Source organism: Notamacropus eugenii, chromosome 5 (assembly GCF_028372415.1).
Source record: "Notamacropus eugenii isolate mMacEug1 chromosome 5, mMacEug1.pri_v2, whole genome shotgun sequence".
NCBI classification, from domain to species: Eukaryota; Metazoa; Chordata; class Mammalia; order Diprotodontia; family Macropodidae; genus Notamacropus; species Notamacropus eugenii.
Window position 1 is genome coordinate 85,018,008 of NC_092876.1, and position 22,444 is coordinate 85,040,451.

Consider the following 22,444-nt stretch of genomic DNA (forward strand, 5'->3'; position numbering starts at 1 on the left):
GAGCATATTTATATGCCAGACATTGTGACAAGTGCTTTACAAATATTACCTTATCTGATCCTCACAGTAGATAATAGGTGTCTTTGTTATTTGCATTTTGTGGATGAGGAAGCTGAGGCAGACAGCACTTAGTTGACTTTCCCAGGGTCATACAGCTAGAAAATGTCTGAGGAAAGTTTTGGATTGAGGTCTTCCTGATTCCAAGTCCAGTATCCTTTCCATTGCACCACCCAGCTACCTTTAAGTGTTTCCCACTGTATTTTCCTCCATTTTTACCTTGTACCACCTTTGCATTAAGGTCACTGGTTATTAAAGTACATATTATCTTAATTTGGTGAATTCTATCAGATTCTTCCTTGAATTTCTCTACTTTTTCATCCTCTGTTGCAGACATTAATACATAAACTACAGTTATTTTCATGGCACCTTTAGGAAAATATTTATCTTACAATTTAAGATGACAAAATATCTCCTGAAATAATATTGCTTGATACCTTTGGGCATATTTTGAAATAAGTCCATCAATTCTTTTCTTTTTTCTTGGCTTCTCCAAGGAGTATCTGTGAACCACTCTTTGAGCTAAAACTTGTCCCTTCTGACTTAATTTATAGAAAGATTCTCAAGATTATCATGATTCAGTCCCTCTTATGGTATGCCCATCCATTGACTGTTACATTTTGAACTAGATCCTAGTGAAAGTTGAGAGGTGGCATAAAAACAATGTGATTCTGAGCATCCTCTGCCCTGCTCTCTGCTCCTTAATCACCATCTCTACAGAAGAAGCTATATAAGACTGAAGACCATTTTGCATTTTTCTTTGTTTCCTGGGTTATAGGAAATGGCTATAGAAAATCATCACCAAGTGGCAAGCCTACTGGTCATGATCCACTGAGGCCTTAGTGGTCCTTGAAAAGTGGATGTAGGTCTCTCAATGGAGTTGTACCTGAAGCCCTTTTAGCGTGGTAGAATCTTTGGCTTGTGCAAACCTAAGGGTTACATGGCCATATTACAACAAAGCATCAGAATAGGACTATGGACACTAAGCAAAGTCATGAGAGGGTGTTTAATGATGCCAATGGAAAGGGACAACAAAGAAAAGAATAACAAGAAAAGTAAGGTACAAATGTTTTTATGGTAAACTTTTTTATTCAACCATTACAGACAAGAGGCACCATACTTGTACTTTGATATGGCAATAGCAGATGCATTTACTGATGTAAAAATAGGAATTAAAGTCAGTCAGTTGGTCAATAAGCTTAATTTAATTTAATTTAATTAAGTACTTTCTATGTTGTGGGTGGTATAGTGGATAGAGTTCTGAGAGTAGAGTCAAGAAGACTCGTCTTCCAGAGTTAAAATCTGTCCTCAAACTCATAGTAGCTTTGTGACTCTGGGCAAGTCCCTTAACCCTGTTTGCCTCAGTTTTCTCATCTGTAAAATGGGCTGGAGAAGGAAATGGCAAATCAATGTAGTATCTTTGCCAAGAAAACCTCAAATGTGGTCACAGAGTCGTACATGACTGAACAACAGCAAGGAGGATCGGTAAAACGAGGGGGTTTGATTCCCTCCCAGTACCCTGAGAGAAGTACTATGGCACAGTAAATAGAGAGCTGGCCTTGAATCTAGGAAGACCTGAATTCAAATCCTGCGTAGGACACATCCTGGCTATGGGGGACCCTAGGCAAGTCACTTGATTGAACTACAACAAAAAATGTTCTAGGTTCTGCTAAGCACTAGGATTACAAATAGAAGCAGAAAGACAGTCCCTGCTCTCAAGGAGCTCCCATTCTAATGGGAGAGGAGGACACATAAAAGGGAGCTGAAAAAGGAGGGAGAAGGTACTCAGATGGTAGAGAAAATGGTTGTTATTTGTTTATCCTTCGTTCTTGACATCAAGAAGGTGATGCCATGACTTGCAAATGAATTGGATTGAAGTGAGGCAGGGCTGTGCAAAGTCACCAGCCTCACTTTTTCCTCCAGAGCCATCTGGGTCTAGTGGCCAGATATAGATGAGGACAACTGGAGATGGCCCCCAGGCTGAGGCCTAGGGAGAGATGGAATGATAGGAAATTATGGTCAAATACAGGAATTTCAGAATTCTTGATCATAGTATGGAGATGAGATAGCGGTATAGCCTGGAGAGAGATAAAGGCCTTTGGACCTGAGTCTCCTCTTTAAAGGAAGAGGGTGGGGTGGGGTAGGTCTGGGAGGAACCAACCATCAGAAAGCTTGACTTCTGGGTTGGAGAGTACTTCCACATGAGAAATAGTCCAGCTGGTGGAGCAAGCTTCTAGGGTAAAGAGAACAAAGATGGGAAAAGCAGCTGAATTAGAATAAATGTGTGTAGAAAGGATGCAATATTGGGGACATTGGGGAATACCAACAAAATCCCAGACCCTATTCATACTGATCAATTAGAGTGTAACTGAGAAAATAATGACTACTCACCTTTATGCGTACTTTCCCATCTGCATCAATGTTTTTATGAGCACCCTATACATCCACATCTAGGAACACCTTCTGCAAGGGTATCAGGAAGGACCAGGCAGCGTTTCTTGTGCTATTCCACAGTGGACTACATCTTTATTATCACTAAAGAATACTAAAGTATCCCACTCTGCTTTTTGTTTGTTGATTATCTTTTAAAACACATTTGACTTGGTAGAGCAAAATGATGCCTTAAAGGCTTTCTTCCAACAAGGTGTCTTCCAACCATACATCAAAATGATTCAAGATTCTTTGAAAGATATAACCAGAGAGATAACTGCTTATGATGACTCTCTGATCATAAATATCAGGGAAGGCATAAAGTAGGGAGGAATTCTTGCCAAGGGTATTTGCCACAGAGATGAAGATTCAGGAGAGGGTGTAAATTGGAGAGGGATTCCCTATGGCTAGACTGATAGATGGCATCATGAAGAGAGTACTGGACCTGGATTCAGGAAGATCTGATTTCACATCCCCACACAGACACTAACTATCTGTGTGACCCTGGGCCAATCACGTAACTGCTGCCTCAGTTTCCCCATCTGTAAAATGGGGATACTAATAGCACCTACCACATATGGTTTCTATGAGGATTAAATGATATAGCACGTGACCTTAAAGATCCATATAGATGCTGCTGTTTTTGTTATTACTACTGTTATGATGAAGTCCTCCATATGCTCTTGCTTGCAGATGACATTTTGCTGGTTCCAAAAGGCCCTGCAATATTGTAGAGCTCCCTGGAAGATATCTGTTATCGCAAAAGAGCTTGGCATGGTCCTTTCCATACAGAAAAAACTAAATGGATAAAGCATGACTACTGCCCAATCAGCATGCGTTTATTAAACACATACTATATGCCAGGCACTGTTCTAACCACTGAGCATACAAAGACAAAAATTCGAACAATCTCCTCTGAGCTTTAGCATCTATTGGTGGAGACAGCATCCATATATGAAGCATGGATAGCTTGGTGTAGGGAGACCATGCAGTGGGTTGAATGCTGCATTTGGACTCAGGAAGACTGAGTCAGGTACTGACTAGCTGTGTGACTCTGAGCAAGTCCCAGCACAGTGCCTGGCACACAGTAGGTGCTTAATAAATGTTTACTGATTGACAATCTCTCTCAACCTCAGTTTCTTCATCTGTGAAATGGGAATAATAATGGCATCTATCACATGGCTTTTGTGAGGACTAAATGAGATAACCCGTGTAAAGTGCTTTGCAAACCTATATATGCTCTCTCTCTCTCTCTCTCTCTCTCTCTCTCTCTCTCTCTCTCTCTCTCTCTCTCTCTCTCTCCATACACACCTATATAAATATTAGCTGTTATTATTTTATATATTTTTATTAAATATTGTATATAATATATTTTATTATATATTTTATATATTATTTCATAAAGAATAAATACATGGTAACTAAATATGAGGTAGTTACTATATAAACATTAACTGTTGCTGTTGCTACTGTTTTATGAAGAATAAACAGTAGCTAAATCTAAGTAACTAAATCTAAGGTAGTTAGTGAGGGAGGCCCTGGCAGTCAGGGATTTCAGGAAGGACGCTGTGTAGAAGGTTGTACTTGAAGGACGTTTCTTCCAATGGCACAGATTACAGATTACACTTGAAGCGTCTTGAAGGAAGAGATGAATTTTATGAGTCAGAGATGAGGAGGGACTGTAGTCCAGGTGTGAAGGATGATTGGTGCTGGAAATAGGAAATAGAACCCCTCCTCCCAATTCTCCCTCTGTGGCTACTGTAAAGTTTAGGAAAGAAAAGGTATAAGGAGGCTGGAAACATATGTGGGAGTCAAGTTTCGAAGGGATCCAAAAGTCAAATAGCAGTTTATATTTGATTCTAAAGGCAATAGGGAGCCACTGAAGTTTAGGGAGTAGACATGGTTAGATCTCCATTTACCGAAAATCACTTTGCAGCTATGTGGAGGATGGATTAGCATGGGGAGACTGATCAGGAGGCAATTGCATAGCACAGGTCAGAACTGATGAGTGTTTGAGCTAAGCTGTGATAACAGAGAGAAGGGGTCAGATGCTAGGAATGTTTTGGAGAAAGAAACAGCAAGATTTAACAACTGGTTGGGTATGTGGAGTGATGGAAAGGGAGGGGCTGAGGATAATGTTGAGCTTATGACTGGAAAGATAATGGTGTTCCCTGCAGGAATAGAGAAGTTTAGTAGTGGGGAGGGATGAGAAAGACTCTGTTTTGGACATATTGGATTTAAGCTATCTCTGGGACATCCTGTTTAAAATGTCCAATAGGTCACATGTGAACTGGAACTCAGGAGAGAGACTTGGGCTGATTATGCAGATCTGCAAGGCATCTTCATAAAGATGATGGAGAAGCCCATGGAAACTCTGAAGAGAGAAGAAGGCCCAGGACAGAGCCAAGATTATAACATGGAATCAGATGTATAATCGATTGGGCTTGTCCATCAGCACATACATTTTGGATAGATAACAGAAAGTTGAGCCTAGAATTAGACAGACGGAGAGTGGTCTGAATTTCTTCAAGAAATTGAAAAGCTACTTTAATGAGCCCAAACTTCTCCCATCTTTTAAAGATGAATATTCTACAGGTGTGGGGTGGCTATGGGTTACTGAACACAATGGGAATTAAAAATGAGTATCTCACCAAGGGCCATGAGGAGGTATGATGCATATAACAGTTAATAAGGAACTTGGAAGAAGAATTGAGATGAAGAATGACATCAGGGAACTGTATGAGCAGAAAAAGAAAAAAGAAAAGCTGGCTGTGTAGCAAGATTAAGAAAAGTTAGTGGAAGGACAGCCTAGGGCTCCACAGGCTTGGAATATTAGGAGAAATCATGGACAGCCTCCACTGAGTCCACTGAGTGGACCCATCTTTTGGCAAATTTATGGGATGACATGGACTGGAGTCTATATGGAGTTCCATAGGATGAGCAGACGTGGTTGAATTGTAATCTGTGCCATTGGAAGAAACAGACAATTCTATAGATTCATTGATTCATTGTAGTAGTTAGGTGAATTCTGTATTTATCTATCTGTGACCATGTCACATCTTCCTGTCCCCTGTCAGTTCCCCAGAATATAAGTTTCTTGAGGACAGGATGTGTCAATTAAAAAGTTTGAGAGACATAGTTTCTGGGTAATTTTATAATTTTATTAATAAAATCAGCACATTATTCATAAAAGGATGGCCATTTGACCATCTCTTTTAGATCAGACCCTATAAAGGTGGTGGCTCGAAGTTTATATGTCCTTCAAAGAAGGGCTTCCTGTAGGGAACTAATCAACTCTGGTTGGTTAACATAATGGGAGGTGGGCTACATTAAAATGAGGGTCTTGGAATACAAGACTTAGGTCACCCAAACCTTGGTCAAAGAGACATCAGTTTCCATATCACCCTTCTTGACAGAAAAGGAGAATCAACATTTTCCTAGACCTATCTGAGCAAACACATGAGCAGGAACGCACCCGTTAGCCCAAACTTAGAATTTCTTTTACTGTCTGATTAGATCTTGACCTGGGTAAATCTTTGTGAGAGATTTCCCATACTGATTGCTTTCTGGATGAGAAAGTAGAACAGGGAAAAATCCTTGGTCCTAATATAAAAATTAATTATTGACTACAGGAGAGAAATATTCATTTTTCACAAGGGGCTGTCTTTTGCCTTTATTTTTGTATTCTCCAGCATTTAGCACAATGACTGACTTGTAGTAGACACCTTAGAAGTATTTAGTGGCTGGTTGATTGACATCTCTAGTATAATGCCTGACACACAGCAGGCCCTTAATAAGTGCTTGTTGATTGATTAATTGAGAAGCCTCTAAGCCAGGTAAGTATAGAGCTTTGTTTTTATGCCAGAAATTTTATATTGATTTTATTTGTGTCTCCTCTCTGGAAGCAGAAGTCACATCTTCTTTTTCTGCCCTCCCTGAATAGTCTCTTTCCTGACTATTGACCTTGGATGTGGGAGAGGGCTTAGAGTTGTTGTTTTTTTTTTTGTTGACCCCATTTGGGATTTTCTTGGCAAAGATACTGTAGTGGTTTGCCATTTCCTTCTCCAGTTCGTTTTCTAGATGAGGCAATTGAGGCAAACAGGGTTAAGTGACTTGCAGTGGGTAACACAGCTAGTAAGTGTCTGAGGCAAGATTTGAACTCAGATCCTCCTGATTCCAGGGCTGACACTCTACCATTGTGCCACCTAGCTGCTTAGGGGGTGGGAGTGGGTGGCTGGAGGATCAGTGAGTGTCTATTAAATTGAATGTATATGAGCATGACCAGCAGTTGTTGGATATCAGAGAGCCACAGAATCACAGACTCTCAGAGTAGGAAGGGGTCTCAGAAGTCATATGGTGCAGTCTTTGACAAGAGTTTTAAGCCTCTGCTTGAATACTGGAATTGATGAGCAACTCACTACCTAAGAAAGCAGCCTGTTCTAGAAGAATCTAACTGCTTGTTCCTTCCTTCCTTAGGCATCGTCCAAGCTCTGGTTCAGTTTTTCAGTCGATCTTGTCATTAGAACAATCCTCTCCCTGGGTCAACAGGACCACTCAATAAATGTAAGTGAGCAGACCCCAGGGGTTCCCTTGTAAATGAATGCTTAAGCTCTTCATTAGTCTGCCATTAAAACTCCACTCACTGTTTAATTATCACTGGCTATGGGGAAATGATGGGCAGGGCTGCAGAGAAGAAGGGGGGAAACAGGTTTGTTAATAAAGGAGTAGTAATTCCAAACCTGTAGCTGGAAAGCTTGAGTCCTCTCCCCTGGCCTTTGTCTGACAGAGGCAGCCTCTGTACTTTTGGAAGAAGAAAATTGTCAGGGGGCCTTGCAGCTGATTTCTACTTGCAAACATTTGTTCCAAGAGGCTGGAAGGCCCACTTTGGGGAGGCCTGTTGGGGGATATTTTGCCTTTTGGTTAGGTGTAAAGGGGCTAGGAGGTCATTCCTAGATTCAGAGTCAGAAGGCACCTTAGAAGTCTTCCAGTCATTTCCCTGGGCTGACACCCAGGGAATCCGAGACTTGTCTAAGGCCACTCAGGGACCATATCAATCCATACCTGAAAAAGAATCCTGTTATGACATATCTTGGACAGCTAGGTGGCACAGTGGATAGACTACCTGGCCTGTTGTCAAGAAAACTTATCTTCTTGCCTCAGACACCTACCTGCTGTGTATGACCCTGAGCAAGTCACTTAACTCTGTTTGCCTCAGTTTCCTCATCTGTGAAAACAGCTAGAGAAGGAAATGAGAAACCACTCCAGCATCTCTGCTAAGAAAACCCCAAATGGCGTCATGAAGAGTCAGACATGACTGAAATGACTGAATGACAACAGTAACATGGTGCCCAGAGCAGAACTTTGGTGAGAAGAGATTGCAGAAGGACTATCACTATGTACTTCCTGGAAGCTATGTCTCTCTTACTGTGGCCCCAGACCATATTCTCTTCTCTGGATGCCATATCACACTGTCTACTCCTAGGGAGTCTGCCGTCTGCTAAAACCCATGAATCTTTTTCTGACAACTTCTGTTTAATCACATCTCCCCCATCTTGTTCCTGTGAAATGAGTTTCTTGAACCTAACTGTAAGATTTTATAATTATCTCTGTTAAAGTTAATGTGACTTTTTAAAGGAGATTTGTGATTTCATTTCTATAGCAAACTCCCAGGGATGAACTTCTTTTGTCAATGCAGGTGAGGCAGTCAGTCAACAATATTAAGCGCCTACTATACGCTTAGCCCTAAGAATATAATATACAAAAAATAGGATCTCTGTCCTCAAGGAGCTCATAATCTAATGGGGGAAGATGGTACACAAAAGGGAGCTGAAAAGGGTCAAGGTTGGGAGTGGGATATATTGATGGGTTTTGAGTATTGCAGTAACTCTGGAAGTGAATGTTTAAGGATGAGGTAGAAATCATCCCACCCCTACTGATCACTTAAATAGGTGAGAACAGGTATCAATCAATTTTAATCGTACATAAACCTGGGGTTTGAGTATAAAAAAGTATTTGAAAGACATTTGAAAGAAATCACACCAGACAAGAGGTCTGGTCCACTTGCTTGCGGGATTTCATGATGCCTGCTAGATTTGGAGTTCTTTGGACTTACGTCTTCTCATCCTTGCCCTAAATGGAATGACCATATCAGCTTATGGTAAGTAGCATCTGTATTGGAAGTCAAAGACAAACCTGAGTACCTCACAATCAGGAGAAAAAGACTTCTAGAAACCAAAAGATAGGAGTTACCCCTTTGCCATAAGTGATCTTTAAGCTTGAGCCCACTTTCCCCACAACTACATATTTGGGAGAGTGTCATTGATGTTTGGAATGTTGTTTTGTATCAACTCTGGTTACTATATTACCTTGTTAAATATCCTTTTCTAAAAAACAGATAACAATAACAAAAAATCCTATTACTTAAAGTTAACTGACTGATTCTCAGCTGATTATCTTGGGTAGGGGAAATCTGCTATCAGGATCTTGAGCTAATGGCTTTGGAATATCGCTTCTGATCTCTCAGGGGAAGCCCTAGAATCCTGAGATACAAGGAGCCAAGCTTCATGTACCCATTGAGAGTGGGAGTTGGGATGAGGATGCCTCAAGGCTTATATGGGCTACAAATGAAAGAATGAAAAAGCATTTATTAAGTGTCTCCTATATTCCAAGCACTATACTAAGCACTGAAGATATAAACACAAAAGAAAAACTAGTCCCTGTTCTCAAGGAGCTACCATCTGCTAGAGGAAGAATACACACAAAGAGGAGTGGTAGACAGGAAAGGGTCACTTTGTTGGTTCAGAAAGTTACTGGGATAGTGAGTAGGGCCATAAGGAGGAATAGACTCACGCTTCACTCGGGAACATTGGGGTACATGTTGGGAGTAGGGTGTTTTGGGTTTGTTAAAGTGATTAATAAAGATGCTTCAAAGAAGGTAATTGGAGGGAGTTTGGTTTGATGGGACTTCAGAACATCTAAGTAGAGATGTCACCTAGATAGGTAGAATTCATAGAGTCAAAGAGTTCCAGAGATGAAAGGTGTCTTAGTGGTCATTAGGTTCTGCTGGAACCCAAAACATGAATCCCATCTAGAATATTCCTGATCAATGGTTGTTCAATATCTCTGTATATACTTCTTGTGAAGGGAAACACAATACCTCAGGAAGACATTCAGTTCTTTGTTTGATTACTCTGATTGTTAGAAACCGAAATGAATTTGGAAATACTTTATGCATACCTTATGCCAAAATTTGCCTCCTTGTAACTTTAATAACAATTCTACTTGGTTTAACAAGCATCTATTAAAGATCTTCTTTGCTTAGGTCGATGTGTTCCATATTGGGAATACGAAGATGAAAGTTAAATATTTCTTGCCCCGTTTGCATTGTCTTAATGGGATGTAACACATCCACCAGAGGCAAGCAAGGTGTGCTGGTGGGTAAAGAAGTATGCCCATTGGCTCTTCCCCAGGTGATTGTGCCTGCATACCTAGCCCATACATGGCTATGATGAACACAGCTAAGTACATTTAAAAAAATCAGAAGCTAGATTGTGCTAACAACTGAGGTCATACCTAGGGGAAGCTGAGTTTAGCCTTGAAGAAATCCAGGGATTCTAAGAGAAGGAGGCCAGGAGAGAGTTCGTTCCAAGGCATGCAGGTCAAAGACACAGAACTGGGAAACACAATGCTAGGCTTGAGGAACCACTTCCACTTCTTTGTCCTAATTCATTCCTCTAGATCTCCACATACCTAGTCATGGCAGCCCTTCAGACCTGTATCCCTTATGTTGGTTCTTCTCCAGGCTGTTGTTCAGTAATTTTTCAGTCATGTCTGACTCTTTGTGACCCCATTTGGGAAAGATACTGGAGTGGTTTGCCATTTCCTTCTCCAACTCATCTTACAGATGAGGAAATTGAGGCAAAAAGAGTTAAAGGACTTGCCCAGGGTCACACAGCTAGTAAGTGTCTGAGGTCAGATTTGAACTCAGGGAGATGAGTGTTCCTGACTTCAGGTCCAGGGTTCTGTGCACCATGGTGCCATCTAGTGCAGGTAAAACACTCCAAATTTCTTCAACCAGTCTTCATATATATAACTATTTCATCTCCATTCTCTTCAACAACCCTTTCTTGGCACACATCAGAGACCAAACTCTGGGGCAAGGTCCACTCCTCTCTGGCTACTTCCACTATAACCTCCTCACTTTGCTCATTCTTTCCTCAATGCTAGAGTCATGAACCATGATCAAATCATGGTTAAACAATGGGAAATCTGCCATTGTTCCTGGATGAGATGTTTTAATTTATTCCACAATGGACTCGCTCATCTTCCCTTGATTGCCTGTAGGTTATCTTTTCCTTTAAAACCCCTCAGGGTTTTGTTTTTTTGTGTCTCAAGCACCTAACACAATTCTTGGAACATAAATCCTTTTTTTTTTCTTTTTCCTTTTGACCACAGCCTCCCTCAATCTTCCCTCCCTTCTATCAGACCCCCTCCATTTTCTTTCCCTTTCCCCTTACTACTTCTTCCCTCCCTTCTATCCATGCCTCCCTTTTCTTTCTCTTTTCAACTCCTACTGCCTGTAGGGCAGTTAGATTTCTACACTTAACTGAGTATGTTATTCCCTCCTTGAACCAAATCCAATGAGACTAAAGCTCAAACAATGCTCATTTCCCTCCTTTCTTTCCCTTTACTATAATGTGTTTTGGTGCCTCTTCATATGATATAATTTACTCTTTTCTGCCTCCTCCTTTCTTCTTCTCCCTCCACACCCCATTTTAATTTTTTTTTATCATCACATCAGTTAATTTATACCCACACCATCTATTTATGTATATCCCTTTTAAATGTCATAAAAACATACCATTCTCAAGATTAAGAAATATCATCCTCCCTATATAGGGATGTAGACAGTTTGTCCTTATTAAATAACAAGTTGTTTTCCTTTCTCCCCCTCATTTATCTTTTTATGCTTCTCTTGAGTCTTGCATATAAAGATCAAATTTTCTATTGATCTCTGGCCTTTTCATCAGGAAGGTCTGGAAATCCTTTATTTCATTGAATGTCTACCTCCTTGCCTGAAAGAATATGCTCAGTTTTGCTGGGTAGTTGATCCTTGGTTGTAATCTAAACTCCTTTGCGTTACAGAATATCATATTCCAATCCCTCTGATCCCTTAATGTAGAAGTTGCAAGGTCCTGTGTGATCCTGCCTATAGTTCCTCAATATTTGAATTGTTTCTGACTGCTTGCTGTGTTTTCTTCTTGATCTGTTAATTCTGGAATTTGACAATAATATTTCTTGGCATTTTCAATTTGGGGTCTCTTTCAGGAGGTGATCAGTGGATTCTTTCAATGACTATTTTGCCCTCTGGATCTAGGACCTCAGGGCACTTTTTCTTCATGATTTCTTGGAAGATACTGTCCAGGCTCTTTTTTTTTCATCATGGCTTTCTGTTAGACCAATAATTCTTAGATTTTCTCTCCTGGATCTATTTTCTAGATCAGTTGCTTTCCCAATAAGCTATTTTACATTTTCTTCTACTTTTTCATTCTTTACATTATTTCTACTTGTCTAATTCTAATTTTTTAACATTATTTTCTTCAGTTAGCTTTTGTACCTCCTTTTCCGTTTGTCCAATTTTCTTTTAAGGAGTTATTTTCTCCAGTTAAGTTTTGTAACTCCATATCCATTAGGCCAATTTTACTTTTTAAGAAGCTATTCTCTTCAGTGAATTCTTTTTTTCATTTTGTCAATTGTATTTTTAAAATCCTTGGACAATTTTTCTCCTACTTCTCTAATTTGGCTTTTAAAATCCTTCTTGAACTCTTCCAAGAATGCTTTTTGGGCTTGAGACCAGTTCATATTCCCTTTTGAGGTTTCAGATGTGGGTATAGTGTCAATTCTTTCCTCTTTTGAATTCATATTTTGATTTTCCCTGTCCCCATAATAAGATTCTACGGTCTTTGTGTTTCTAATTTGCTTCTTGCTCATGGTGATTGCCTTTTTTATGGCTTTTAAAGTGAATGTCTACTTCTGGGGCATAGGGGGCTCTGCCCCACATTTCTTGTATTGGGAGCTAGGGGCCTAATTACTGCCCTTGTGTGCTGTGACCGCTGATTCTTTCAGTTAGAAGCTATATAATGTTGCAGCTTACCTGGTGCTGAGCTGGCTGGTGTGTGTCAAGGCCCAGGTCAGATGAAGTCTGAGTTTCTGAATTTCCCCAGGGTTACACTGAAGCTCATGGCATGATTTGTGGGGGATGGCTGGTCTGTCTGTTGGAGGTCTCTTTTTCCCCTAGGGCTGCACTAGAGCACAGGCAGGCTCAATGTTTGGTGGACTCCTGTCTTGCTGGTGTCTGCCCAGTTCCTCTGGCTGTGCTAAGGCACACCAGGTGTACTGGTGTTCGTGCCTACTGGCTCCACCCCCCTGGGTCTTAGGATCTCCTGGTGATCCACTGAGGTGGGGCTTACTGAGATACCTACAGTCCTACACTGGTCCCTTTCAATCACAGAAAGGGACCCTTCCCTTCGATCTCACTAGCTTCCCTAGCTAAAAGACTGCTGTACCCCTTCTGTTGACCTTACTCTTCCCTAATTTTTCCTAGGGCAATATTCTCTGAGTTTTTCAAGGTCAACAAGGGAGGGTGAGAGCATTTACAATTTACTCTGACATCTTGGCTCCCAGAACTTCAAGTAGGTGACTTTCAAACATTCAGTCTGTGGGCTAATAGCCCCAGGAGCAGCCTCTGTTACTGCCAAAGCCTTCATTTCTCTCTCACCCAGCTCTGCCAGATCCATAAATGCTTAATAGATGCTATTTCATTCATTCCTTCATATAGCATGATTTTAAGTCACCTTACCATCCTAGGTACCCCTTTTGGGTTTGCTTGAACTTGTTATCCACATTTCTCTTAACATGAGGGGCAGAAACCTGAATATGAGTTGTTAGATGGGGTCTGACCAGGGCTGAGGGCAACAGGACTATCAAATCCATTTTTTCTGGTCCAGTATTGCATTGCAATTATTTCATTACAGTGACCTTCTTTTTCATTACTGTTTTACATTGCTGAGACAGATTGAGCCTAGAATAGTGTTTTGCTCATAGTAGATGCTTGATAAATGATCCTTAAATGAATGAAAGGGTGAATAGTTTGAGTTTGCAGGCAATCCCTAGACTTTTTCCACATGAACAGTTGTTTAGCCAACCCTGCTCCATTCTGCATTAGTGCACTTGACTTTTTCACCTTAAGTACAGGAATTTAAATTTTAATCACTATTAAATTTCATCTTATTATATTCATCTGGCTGATCTTTTTGAATCTTAATTGTTCCATCCAAAGCATTAACTATTTCTCCCAGCCCTAGGTCATTTGCAAATTTCATAAGTATGTTATTAACATTGTCTTTTCAGGAATTGGTAAGAGGACTGAACAGAACAGAGCTAAGGACAAGAGCCCTGTGGTACAACACTAAAGACATCCAATTTGACATCAATCAATGCTTTTTTGGGTCTGTTTGTTCAAATAATTTTGAATAATCTTTTAATCTACCAGGCTTACCAAAAAATAGAAATGAGCTTAGTATTAACATTAGATTTGGGGGTCAAAGAACCTGGATTCAGATTCTGACTCTGCCATTTACTGTGTGACCTTGGGAAAGTCTCTTCACTTTTTTTGGGCTCAATTTCTTCATATATAAAATAAGGGTATTGGATAGGATGCTGTCCAAGGATTCTTCAGGCTTGAAATTCTGTGTTCTGCTAAATGAATACATGTCTAGTCCTAGCGCTGACCAATTCTCATTCTAAATGCTCCCAAACCATTTCTTTGATATTCTGGCCTAGAATTCTGCTGAGGGTGAACATCCTTACTTTCAAAATTAGGATATTTTCTTTTTTAGCTAAATGGTTTTTTTCTGATAATTTTTGTTTTCATAACAGAATCATTCCTGGGCGGGGGCAGACCCTTCCTTCTGTAGGCTGACTCTTCCCTTGTAACAAAAAAAAAATGGCAACGTTAATGATTCCATCTGGCAATGTGAATGATATTCTGCCTATTAGAACCCCACCTCTCTGCTTTGAGGAGAGAGTTTGCTTTTACTCTCTTTTCTAGAACCAGCACTGGTTGTTTCAGTTTTTCAGAGGTTGGCTACTTTCAGTGATCTTTTAATCTCTCTTGGTGTAGCCATTTCATGTATTGGGTTTTGTTTTTGTTTATTCCTGCTTTCCTCTTCATTAGTTTACAAATGTCTTCACAAGTTGGGTTGTTTCATCACCTTCACTTTGGTGGCATCTCTCCCCTTCTTTATGATCCCTAAAAGATGAATCACTACCAAATTTCTTTCACTGGTCCCACTCAAAATCTTCCAGCATCCTGGCATCTCATTAATTTGGGCTATGAGACTTGTACTCATCTAGGAAGGAAAGAAACAAGCATTTATTAAGCACCTATTATATTCCAGGCACTATGCTAGAGTCCTGACAGATATCTCATTGGATCCTCAAGAACTCTAGGAGGTAGGTGCCTATTATTATTCCCATTTTACAGATGAGGAAATGGAGGTAAAGAGAGGTTAAGTGCTTGCTCAGGGTTACTCATCTATTGAGTGTCTGAGGCCAGATTTAAACTCAGATTTTCCTGATGCTAGCCCTACTGCTCTATCCATTGCACCATCTAGTTGCTCACTACAAATATTTTTATCTCTACTTTACAGATAGACAAATGGAGGCTTTGAAAGGTTATGTGATTTTGCCTTATAGGGATTCATGCCCAAGTTTCTAAGTCTAGAAGTTTATCCATTATGCCACACTGCCTCCCATGGCCCCAGATAACGAGCCAGGTCTATGATATATATGGATTTTGTTTCTTTAGTGAATAGAACCTTGGTTAGTGCACAGCTTGGGGCCTCAGGCAGATCACCATTTCTCTTGCCTCTGTTGTTAATGCCTACATCACACATGTTCAACTTAGACAATTTTCTTCCCTGCCAGACTCTGAGCAGAATCTTGACAGACACAAAGCAAGAGCTGAATTAAACACATGACAGGATACATTGATTTTACCCAGGGCATAGTGCCCTCCTCAGAGTCAGATGGACATATTTCTGGGGTGCCAGGCCATGGAACTGTGCAGAGGAACTCAAATGATTGCTGCTCTCCGGGTGAGGGGCCACCTGGCAAGGCAGTGCCCCTGCCCAAGGTCACCCTCAAAAGAGGCTCATGGGCCCCACCTCACCTTACTTGGTCTCTCTTCAACACAACTGTCAGGAGCTGGAATCTTCCCAGCTGACAGCTGCTATAGCTTGGGGCTCCTGTTCACAGATGAGGTACGTTGTAAGTAGTCACCTACAGAGCATAACCATAGTCATGCTTGTGGACTGGTCACTCTCCCCTGGAAGCAGTAGACCTGGCTCATAGAAAGAGGTGTATGGGGTGACCAGTGTTAGTATGGCTGACTGGCCCTTCTCCATAGAGTACCATGTGATATGTTTGTGGATGATGAGGGGGATGGACCTTAAGCAACACTTGGTATTCTGAAGAACCTCAACCTTTATGCACCTAGAAGCCAGACTACCCCTACCTTCTGTGCCCAGACTGGTCCACACAGGTCAGTTAACATGGAGCAGTGGCCAGTATTTGGCTGGACTTGTATTTCAGAGTGTGGGACTGAGGTTATCTGTGAGTGAGAGTTAACAGGGAAGAGACATGACTTATATTCCCCCCAGTAGCCATTCTCCTTATTATAAAATTTCTATCAGGAGGAGATGGGCAGGGCATTAACTGGGTGGCATAGGTCAGTTTAAGAATGCTTCTTTGGGACATTAGCACAACCAATTAATAGAATATAGAGGGGCAGCATAGCATGATGAAGACCATGCCAGATCTGAGGTGAGGAAGGATATGGGTCTGAATCTCATTTCTGACACTCACTGGGTTACCATGTCAAAATCATTCAACTTTACTGGGTCTCAGTTTCCTAAGTTGTGAAATGGAGAGAGTAACAACATCTTCCTTACACGATTGTTGTGAGATGCAAGTGAGCCAATATATGAAAAGCACTATGAAAGCCTTAAAATACCCCATAAATGCCATCTATTAATATTATTACAGGCCAGGGAATATGATCAAAGATATCCCATAGATACTTTTTCTTACCTATTTTACCACTTTCTTGCATGGTCTAGGGAATGGAGTAAGGAAAGACATATGACTGGAATTGTTTTCCCTTATAGCTGTGTTGGGCTTATATAATGATCCATATTCATTAACTTGGTCCAGAGAAAGTTAACAAAACAAAAATGGTCATTTGCAGGCTGGTGGCCAGTGTTAGGGTTTCCATCTTGGGCAGTGGAAAAGAGGATTTCTACCAAGGTTGCCCAGTACATAGGATCATAGATTCAGAACCAGAAAATGCTCTAACTCAACACTCTGATTTTACAGATATGGAAACTGAGACCCAGAGAAATGATTTGCCCAGGATTATACAGACAGTTAAGTAGCAGAGGCAGAATTCAAACCCAGGTCCTTTGACCCACAATTCTTCCTTCAGCACCTTGACTTAAATCTCATTTGTCCCAGTTTGCTCAGTAATCATCTCAATATATGAGAAATTAACCGAGGAGAAGGGGGCTGAATGGTAACACATTTGCCCCTGGAAAGGATGTGGGAGGTTTGGGAGGAAAGACAAGGCTGTTGATTTCTCTTTCTCTTATCATTTTACCATCAAGGGGGATTGATTATCTGGAGACCTCACTTGTCAACCTTCAGTTCACAAGCCTGACCCTGAGACGTGAAATTAGCCGATTTATTAAGTCAATGTTGTTTCTGAACTTCTCAGAATCCATTCACCAGACATGGGTGTTGGGTATTACTCTGCTGAGTTGAATGAGCAAAGTGTCTGGCTCCCAGCTCTACTTTCTGTGCGTTGTCATGGGAATGACTTATACAAGAAGGATTCAGTGCAGCAAAAAAAAAAAAAAAAAAATTTTTTTTTGGCACAGCGTTACCATTTGAAAACGTTTCTGCTTTGGGGGTGAGTATGTGTGGGTGGAAGACAGAAAAAAGGTTGTGTTTCTGTGATCATGGTTGACAGTTTTACCCTGGACAGCCTTGTCTCTGTGTGGGGCTAATCCTGTTCCTGCCACTCATTCTCTGTGGGTAATCCCTTTCTGCTCTGGGCCTCAATTTCCCCAAATACAAAATGGTGAGGGTGGTTGGTAGATAGATCAATCTCTTTCAGTCTCTGTCCCTCTATAGAAAGAGATAATAGATAGTTCCTTAAGCACTTACCCAGCTCCAGGCACTGTGCCAAATGCTGGGGATATAAATATAAGTAAGCCAAGGTGATCTATGCTCTCAAGGAGCTTAGGTCCTAACTGGGGAGCTGTTGTTTGTTGTTGTTTAGTTGTTTTTCAGTCGTGTCTGACTCATTGTGACCCCATTTGGAGTTTTCTTGGCAGGGATATTGAAATGGTCTGTCCTTTCTTTCTCTAGCTCCTTTCACAGATGAGAAAACTGAGGCAAACAGGGTTAAGTGATTTGCCCAGGGTCACACAGTAAGTATCTGAGGTTGGATTTGAACTCAAAAGATGAGTCTTTTCTGACTTCAGACCTGACCCTCTATCTAATGTACTACCTAACTGCCTCCAATTGGGGAATATAACTCATTAAGTGGATTTGGAAAGTAAGGGGATGAAGTGGGCCTGGAAGCATGGTGTGGAGGTATTGAGAAATGGAGGCCTGGTTCTGGGTAAGACAAGGCAAAAGCTTACTTATCAGAGCCCTGGATCCCAGGGGTTAAATCTAAGGTTCTGGTGAGATGAGTGTGTGCAGGGGCAAGGGATGGAGATAATGGCCAAAGTACAGGCAGCATGATGTGTAGTGGGCCAGCATCCTGGGGTATGGTGGTATACTGGAAAGGTTACTGAACTTGAAGTCAGAACAATGCCACTTACTTACTGTGTGACCTTGGGTGAATACTTCTCCCTCTCTGTAGCTCAATTTTCTTATCAGTGCAATGAGGAGGTTAGACTAAATGATCCCTATAGTCCCTTTCAATACTTCATCTTTTGTTTAGAGGGTCTCAGAGATCCCTCCCAGCTTTCACTGTTTTTAGATTTCTGTGAACTCCTGCTGATAACAATGGGCCAATGAGCCCCACATCTGATGCAGGTGTGTCCCTGGTCCCACTCATCCCACATCATAAGAGGAGGATATTGGACATCCTTTCAGAGGCAAAATGACTCTTTTAAAACCCCTCCCCCTCCTCTCCTCAAGTCAGGGGCCAACTCCTGGACTCCCTTCCTTGCTGTTCCCAGTGCCTTAGCTATTTTATTCTAGTAGCAAGTTTATGAGGAAAATTCATCACCAAGAAATCACAAGGTGAGACTGTCTAGTAGCGAGTCTCCACTAAAGAAAATTGAGAGTCAAAGTAGAAGCGATTTGCTATTTTCTTTCAGGAATACCTGAAAGGAAAAGCAGTTTATGAGAAAGGAAGAAATTGTATGAGTCCCGAATGGAAATGCTGAAATTTATTGCTTGAAAGTTGCCTTGTGTTGTAGGGAAGGGCACCTGCCTTCCACCTTCAATCTTGGATTTTTAGGAGATGTGCATCATTCGAGAGATGGATGGGACTAAGAAGCTTTGAAGATGGTTTTCAGGATGAGAAACATTCAGGGAATAGTTCATTTTTCACATGATCAGAAATTTTGATGAGGTTTTAATTAGGGCAGGGTGACTGGAGCTTTGTTCCAACATGGGGCATTTCAATTGCATCTCTGCCTACCATGCTCCGTGGTTGGTATTTCTTGGCATTTTCCCCCTATTTAGAGTAGAATCTTCCTGGCAAGATTCTTAACACTGCCCCCCATCTCTGCAAAGGTGAAAAACATTCAGTAAAACTGATTGATACATTGAATAAAATCTGATATCATATACAACATTCCACACCAGTAGTCTACTTGTCCCTCCCCCTCCCTCTCTGTAAAGGAGTTAGGAATTGGGGAAAGATGCCCTTGCATATCTCTTCTTTGGGATGAAGCATGATTTAAAATCTATAGCAGTCATTTTCTATTATTTGGGTGTTGTTTTTTCCTTTACATTCTTGTAGTTTTATATGTGTGTGTAGGTATGCATACATATGTACATACATGTGCATATATGTATATATACATGCACACACATTTAGATGTATGTGTGTATAGTTTTCTTGGCTCCGCTTACTTCACTTTGCATCAATTCATTTATGTTTTTCCATGCTTCTCTATATTCAACATGTACCTTGTTTCATATAACACCATAATGTTCAATTACATTTATGTAACAAAGATTGTTTAGCTTTTCCCAGTTGATGGACATCTACTTTTTTTCCAATTCTTTGCTTCCACAAAAAAGGAAAAAACACTACTTTCCATGTAGAATCACATTTACATCTCCTACAGAATTACAAACCAACCTTTACTGACTCTAGGTTCACCAAGGTGTCAGCTAGATCATTCAGCACCCTGAGCTATTTCCTGGAGTAGGAGACAGTAATTGTCACCTGATTAGCCCATTGGACCACTCTTAGTGCTTGGAGAGGCAAGTAGGGTAGGAGTGCATCTGAATGCAGTCTAACCAGTATTACTTCCAGCCTGACCCACCCCACTCAAAATGCCAGGTTCTAGATGACACCAGAAGATACTGTGCTTATGACATTAAGGAAACATGCAAATTATATGCAAAACAGCATACAAATGTGTCCTTTTGGGAAGCAATAACAAAGTACACAATACTCTTTATATATTCATCCATCCATTCATTATTTTTTTAAAAAAGTGCTTACTATGTACAATGTACATATTGTACAATGCATAATTGCCAGGTGCTGGAGAGGAGAAAACTAGTCCTAGTCTAATGTCTCACTGTATTGTGCAGGTGACTCTGGGTTCTCAAAGTCTGTGCTAGGGAAGCATAAACTCTGAAAGTTCCCATAATACTGGAATGACTTCAAATATTCTATCAACAGGATAAGTCTACTTTCCAAGGGCTAGATGACTTGAACATGAGAAAGCTTGTCCCTTGTAGGTTGGTCATTTGGTGATGAATCCTTCATCTGTGGTAACTCATGAAGCAAAATTTCAGAATGTCCCTTAGTCCCCTGTGACTCCCTCTGTGCAGGTGGTGGAAGGATGGGAAAGGGTACAGAAGATGCTGAAAATCACAGATTTCAGACCACTTATAAGCAGCAGTTTAGACACTGGTTCTCTAAATGTGAAATACTTGTCCACTCGCCAACTAGCAGGAACACTGGTGTAGGAACTGAATCATGTCAATATTGTCATTTTCACTATAAATGAAGCCAGAAGACAAGAGGGAGGTGCAGCTATATGCAAGCATGGCTGATGCGCTCTCCTGGGAGAGAAAAATAAAGGCACTCACTGTGCTGGTTTTAGCACACGTCCAAAGGAAACAAGAAGGATCATTTCATGATGTTCTTGACCATCCTGTATTAAGGTGCTCATGATTAGTATTTGCAGGAAGATTACCATGACAATAATTGTGGCTTTTGCAGCAACATCTATTCTAGAGCATGAGACTCATAGTATCCTAGATTTAGAACTGGAAGGGACCTTAGTGATCATTTAGGCTATCTAGTACAAACTCTTTATTTTCTGCATGGGGAAACTGAGGCCCAGAGAAGTTGAGTGACTTCCCCAAGGTCACATGAATAATAAGCATTGGAAGTTGGATCTGAACTCATGCCCTCTGAATTCATAGATTGTGATTTCTGCAAATTCTGTGAATAATTTGATAGGAACCCTCCAAATAAAATTAGCATATACTTTAGTACTTGCTAATGACAAAGCAAAGAAAGGACACAGAAAAATGGATTGGTTCCAGAGTTAAAAAAAAAGAGAGAGTTCAAAGGCTTATATACTATATCAATATTAATCACTATTGTTACTAATAATAATTATAGCAAGTTTTTATAGAGCTTATTATGTGTCAGCACCGCGCCATGTACTTTACAAATATTATCTCGTTTGGTCTTCACAATAACTCTAGGAGACAGGTCTTCATGGCTGTTGGAACAAATTGTTTTCATCCACCCATTCCACCAGGGGTTGTCTTTACCTGCCTGGTGTAGACATCCCCCCTCCCCCAATTCACCAGTGGATTGAGACCCCTTGATTGCCCTCAACCTAGTTTAGCTTGTCTGCTGAAACAGTTTACCAGGGTGTGATCACTGCCTGCACTTCTTCTTGGAACCGCAGGTGAGAGCTGGGTAAAACAAGGGGACACCAAAGGTGGAAAGCAGTCCTGAAAGGGACTCGGCAGCCATCGCATCAGAGGTATGAATGTACCTTACATCCCAAATGACTAGCCCAGAGTCACATAGGTAGTAAGTATCCAAGGCTGAATTTGAACTCTGGAAGATGTCTTCCTGATTCCAAGCCAAGTGTGGCTTGGAATCCACTGTGCCATCTGTGTAATCTAGTAAATGGAGAAGTTTTGAATGCTGTGGATAAGTTCACTTACCTTGGTAGTATACTTTCTAGGGATCTACACATTGATAATGAGGTTGATACATGTGTTGTCAGAGCTAGCTCAGTATTTGGGAGACTGAAGGAAAGTATAGAAGTCAGTATTAGACTGATGAACAAACTGAAGGTCTACAGAGCCATTGTGCTGACCTCATTGTTGTATGCCTGTGAAATCTGGACAGTTTACCAGTGCCATGCCAGGGAACTGAATCTCTTCCATCTGAAAATCACCTGGCAGGATAAGGTACCACTCAGTAAGGTCCTTACTCGAACCAAACTGTCAAGCATTCAAACTCTGCTTCAGAGTGCAACTCAGATGGGCTGGCCACGTTGTTTGAATGGAAAATATGCTCTTGCTAAAAAGACTATTTTATGGAGAACTCACACACAGCAAGTGTTTGCCTGGTCAGAAGAAGCAATACAAAGACACTCTCAAG